This window comes from Xenopus laevis, chromosome 2S (assembly GCF_017654675.1).
Source record: "Xenopus laevis strain J_2021 chromosome 2S, Xenopus_laevis_v10.1, whole genome shotgun sequence".
NCBI lineage: Eukaryota > Metazoa > Chordata > Amphibia > Anura > Pipidae > Xenopus > Xenopus laevis.
In genome coordinates this window covers 25,106,343-25,112,573 of record NC_054374.1, presented here as the reverse complement: position 1 = coordinate 25,112,573, position 6,231 = coordinate 25,106,343, and positions in this window count along the sequence as shown.

The following is a 6,231-nucleotide window of genomic DNA, read 5'->3' as shown; positions in this document are numbered from 1 at the left end:
TACCCAGCAGATAACAGATAAGTTATGTAGTATGCAATAGGATTCTTCAGAACTTATCTATCTACTGTGTATCCTGTGCTTGAATGGCTGTCCCCATGGCTACACAGCAGCTTGTTTATATAAAATATAGTAGTACTTATCTGTTATCTACTGTGTATCCTGTGCTTGAATGGCTGCCCCCATGGCTACACAGCAGCTTGTTTATATAAAATATAGTAGTACTTATCTGTTATCTACTGTTTGTCCTGTGCTTGAATGTCTGCCCCCATGGCTTCAGAGCAGCTTCTTTATATAAACTATAGTAGCGTTTCTGAAGCAAATACATCAGTTTTACCAGTGCAGAGCAGCAATACATTATAATGTCATCCCTTTAAAACACTTTTTTGTTGTTCCTATTTCTTTATGGTATAAACATCCAAATTATGGAAAGAGCCATTATCCAGAAAGCCCCAGGTCCTAAGCACTCTGTATAACAGGTTCCATACCTGTATAAGTGAAACAGCCTTGTTGGGTGCTACTGCCCTATTACAATATGTGTATAGCAGCTCCCACCCTAATGTATCTAAGCAGAAATATAGTGGAGCAGTGCTTTGCACACTGTAGAAGGGATTCGCTCCATGATATCGTTTCAAAGTACTGTAAATGTAAGAGAACTTTAAAAATGGTCTCGTTTTCCTTTTATGTCCAAGAAATCACTTTATGCAGCCTACAGACTATCGTTGGGCCCCAGAGGGACACATCCTAGTACTTTGTAACTGGCATTAAGAATATATTTGTTATCAGGGTTAGTTTTCCAGCGCTCACACTTCCCACTAGTGACTCTCTGCTCAAAGACTCTCGGCTCAGACAGGCAAGTGTATATATTTTATTTGTAGCGCTGGGCTGGGCCAGCAGGAATCTCAGGGCTGAAGTGCGAGTGCATCTCAGGTCCTTTCATGCTGAACCTGCCTCGTTAGAACATTCACCAAGGAATCTCCATTGCCCTGTTTTGTACTTGCTCTAAACAACAGCGAAAGATTCCTACAGGGCCGGCTGCTCATTGCTCTCCTGGTGAATATTTCACTAGCCCCGCTCCACCAAACGGCTTCTTGTCTCTGCAGTTATGTAGCGGCCTTTATAGCGAGCATTTACTATATAGCGAGCATTTACCAGCCTATTCCTGCCTGGATAACAATGCAACCTTAATGGAATCTGTTCTTCCGACAGGATCTGGCTGTTCCTGCAGTGATGGAGCTAATGAAGCCCAAGTTTCTCTTTTCCTGACCTACTTCTACTTTTGTTTCTTCTTCACCCCCTATATATTTGCTATGTGTGCAGCAAACTACCAGTAATTTGAAGAATACAGAGGAATAACAGCTGGTACAAGATAGGATTATATAAATTTAATGAAATGTATTAGGCCAGGGGCCAGCGCCAATTCCCAGCTCTCAGCCGATGCGGCTGTTTGACTATGACTGAAAGATGGTGGAAATAAATAGACTCCAATCAAAGACTTTATAAAAGGCAGTACAACGCAAATTGAACCTGCCCATCAGAAAACACTGCAGATTAAAGGGAAATCAAGCCGCTTCCAGAGTTTGCAGTATCCACCTTCTCTTGCTTGTGGGCTAAACCCAACAGTGTGTGCATGTTTTTATTGTCATTATTATCAAGTTAAGTTCAATCACTAAAGGATAAGTAAACCTTTAAAGGGGTCGTTCACCTTCAAACAACCAGCTGTTTTCCGACAGATCACCAGAAATAACAACTTTTTCCAAATACTTTCTGTTTTCTACATGTTTTTCTAATATTGGAGTGTAAAGTGTCTTTTTTCACCTTCTAAAGCAGCTCTGGGAGGGGGAGGTCGCCGACCCTGTAAACTGTTCTAAAATTGATACATTTAGTTGATACATTCTTATATATGTCCCTGCTGAGCAGAATCTCTGGGTTTCATTACAAGCAGCTGTTAGAATTGATACAATAGTTGCTAATACTCCAGAGATGCTGCTGAGAAATGTATCAAAACTCAATGTTGCAAAATTGTAACAGTCCAGAATCTGCACCTGAATTACTGAGCTGAAAATTCAACTTTACACTTAGATTTTGAAAAAACAGTAAAAAATAAATAATGGAAAGTAATTGAAAAAAGTCTTTAATTCTGGAGAAAAATCTGAAAACAACGGAACTGAAAAAAGTGTTTGGAAGGTGAACAACCCCTTTAAAATGAATGTAGAAATGACAAGAGAAAGAAAGAGGCTGCATTGATGTTCTTCTGCTTAGGAAAGGTTTGAGAAAGGGTTTTTTTTTTTTTCCTAAGCAGAAGAACATCAGAGCAGCCTCTTTCTTCTGACAACTTCCTTGACTACTTGGTGGTCAGACTGGTGGGAAACTGACCAGCAGGTGGCGCTGTTGTAACAAAAAATTCATTCATATTAACAGTACATGTATCCCTTTAAATCTTGGGAAAAACTAAATAAAATGTAAAATGAATGTACATTGCAAAAGTTCTTAGAATAGTCAGTTTTACATTTAAGGTTTACTTATCCTTTAAGCTTAGTATCATTTTCTATCCATTGTGCTCTTTTTCAGCACTTAAGCAGAAATAAATGGCAGAATATATTTTTACAGAATGTTCTATGTATATGTGATATCTTTTTGATACTGCCAGCGACGTCTGATTGTATAGAAGCTTGTGCTTGGGTACAGCCTTTGCTCAATATCCTTACTGGATATGATTGGTACAGATTTGTTACAGAATTCTAAATTGAGCTCTTTCAAATAATTGAAAGCAGAAATAAAAAAAAGTTATATTTGTGTGGTTTACAAGATCCATGATTTATTTAATAAGTGAGGGGGAGTCCGAGAAACCCCAACCACCTGCTTACCGGGGGTCTGGCCACAAGAGAGATCATCCTGGGTGTAATAAGTTGAAAAGGAAAAGCAAAATCAATTAACCGTTGTCGTGCCATTTGGAGTGAGTGATTCCAGATTAATAGCATGTGGTTTGTGCTTCATATCCCTCTCACCTTGAACAGAAATCAACAGACAAATAGAAACGGACACAGTTATTTCCTCGGCAGAACAATCCATCATTGGCACGGGCAACTTGGATGGTTCCGCTGCCATCACCTGACCATTGCCAAGGACAAGGAAATTTAAACTAAAGAAGTAGCTAGAAATGTTGTACATTATGTTTGGGGCTTCTGTACCAGCCCAAGGCAACCACAGCCCTTTAGCAGCAAAGATCTTTGTCTCCAAAGATGCCCCAGTAGCTCCCCATCTTCTTTTCTACTGATTCACTGCACATGCTCTGTGCTGCTGTCACTTACTGAGCTTAGGGACCCACTCACAATATACAGTACACATAGAATAGAAATGTCACAATATAAGGCTGATTAGTAATTAATACAGATAATTACTACACAGAAACCAGTGCAATTAGCATTAGAATTTAATAATCAGCCCTGTAGCACCAGCTTATATTACAGACAGTCCTCATTTTCTCCTTGATAATTAGTGACGACCCCTAAGCTTAGCTTCTCAACAGCTGCTCAGAGCCCACTGAGCATGTGAGTGTCACAGACACTTTCCAAGATGGTGACCCCCTGTGACAAGTTTGAAGTCCTGGATCATTGCTGCTATTGACAAGCTGAAACTTCGGGAGACAGCCAGCAGCCTTACCCCTGATCTTTTCACATTAGAGTTGGTTTATATAGACTTATAGACCCAAAAGAGACATAATCTACAGTCACACCTTCTGTTTCCTTAGAAACCTGCTTTACCCCATCTCCTTAATGAGCTTACTGGTAAGAAACATGAATATTACTCATGTAGCTAAAAAAAGAAGAAGAAAAGGGAGAAAAATCTTCTTTCCTAATTGCATGAGTCTGTCTGCTAAATCTATCCAGCCACATAATAATCATACAACTTGATGGTAGGCAATCACAGATAATAACATTTATTTACATAATGTATGCCGAAATCATTTTTTTGGACTACTATAATACAATAATACATGTGTGATACTCTTGAGTTCCCCTGTATAACTCAGCCTTGTGCCTTGTGCCCTTTATATGGTCACAGAACCCCTCAGTGGCTTCTAATATCCTTATCATTTACAGTCGGGGGTACATTATCCCTTATAATACATAAGTGATACTCAGAGTTCCCTGTATAACTCAGCCTGCAGCCTTGTGCCTTTATATGGTCACAGAACCCCTCAGTGACTTCTAATATCCTTATCATTTACACAGCGCCGATTCTAATGAAGACGCCGCCTGAGGCGGCTCCTTAAATGCCGCCCCTCCCCTCGCAGAAACACTAGTGCGGAGAGCGCAACTGCGCTCTTTTGCACTAGTAAAGCCGAATTTCCGGTTTCAAAACCGGAAATTCGGCTCTTTAAAGTGACAGGAGCGGCTTTTTGCCGCCCCTGGAAACTTATCTGGCGCTGCCGCCTGAGGCGAGCGCTCAGCTCGCCTCATTGGCAGAGCGCACCTGCATTTACAGTAGGGGGTACATTATCCCTTATAATACATGAGTGATACTCAGAGTTCCCTGTATAACTCAGCCTGCAGCCTTGTGCCTTTATATGGTCACAGAACCCCTCAGTGACTTCTAATATCCTTATCATTTACAGTAGGGGGTACATTATCCCTTATAATACATGAGTGATACTCAGAGTTCCCTGTATAACTCAGCCTGCAGCCTTGTGCCTTTATATGGTCACAGAACCCCTCAGTGACTTCTAATATCCTTATCATTTACAGTAGGGGGTACATTATCCCTTATAATACATGAGTGATACTCAGAGTTCCCTGTATAACTCAGCCTGCAGCCTTGTGCCTTTATATGGTCACAGAACCCCTCAGTGACTTCTAATATCCTTATCATTTACAGTAGGGGGTACATCATCCCTTATAATACATGAGTGATACTCAGAGTTCCCTCAGTGACTTTTAATCTCCTTATAATAAGTAACACAGCACACACTAGGGTGCACTTTATTCCCTGTATATTTATTATTCTCCAATTAAACCAATAATACATACAGATTAGTACAATTGTATTATGACACATATAGATAATGATTATCAATAAATAGGATTTTTAGAAGTGTTCTTGCTAAAAGTTCTCTCCATTTCCGTTTGCTCCTCTCTGTACTTACCCTTGTGAATCAAAGGCAGTTATTTATTCTGGGCTGTAAAATGTCAGTAAATCTCTTGGGGCTGCGCATTTTTATTGCCCTGAGCAGTCTCCCTGGACTCGTTATAGGATCAGAGATTTGGACATGTCCTACTGTAAAACTGCGCTCATCAAAAAGATTGGTTGGCAGCAATTTAACAGTTTTATTTACCTCCAGGAAAGGTGACTGTGGCCTCAAATCTTATACTGGCGATTGCAGGAATCTTCCACGACTGGATGTGCTGAGAGGAAATAAATCATAGGTCATGTGGGAGACAAAGGTAAATGATGGAAAAACCAGATTTAAAGGTGACCCTATTGGCCTGATGGCCTGTTATTAGGGGGAAATATGGCAAACATGAGGACATTATATTAAACAATAACTGCAGTTTTTACATTACAAATCTCCAATCCACAGCCCATCATCTGTTGTTAAACTACGACTCCCAGCATCCCCCCAACAATGTTTTGCTTCAGCAATGGGATCCACGGTCAAACATTTCCCTAAACACAAACAAAGCTGCAGTACTGCAAGGCATCACTAGATGGCAGAAGAGCGTGAGGTTTGGTTGGACTCCACTCCGGACAGTGAATGTTAAGGACCAACCTTAAGTGGTGCCAACTTGTCACAAGAGTCAATGCGATGCTTTCCTCTGCATTTCTTCCCCCTTTCTTTTTCTTTTTCCTGCATTCAGTGTGAGCTGAAGAAATTCTGTAATTTTTTTCAATTTACTTAATATTTAGAAAAAAAGTAGAAAATAAAATATAATTATGCATCATTCCTTGATCATTTCCTACAATGTATTTGTGGTCAAGTGAATATATAATAATAATCCACATTTCTGTCTGTCTCCCAGTGGAAAGTGGAGTCAGAGTGTGGGTACCATTCGTATTATATATATATATATATATAATACCAGCACTCCAAATCTTCAATCAGAAAAAGGTTTATTTCAACATCACTCACGTGGAGTGCTGGTCCATTTTGAACATTATATACTCCAACTGACCAAGCACCCACCTTTTTTAGGTCTATTTATTTATTTATATAGAGTAAGAAGCAAAGGGTAA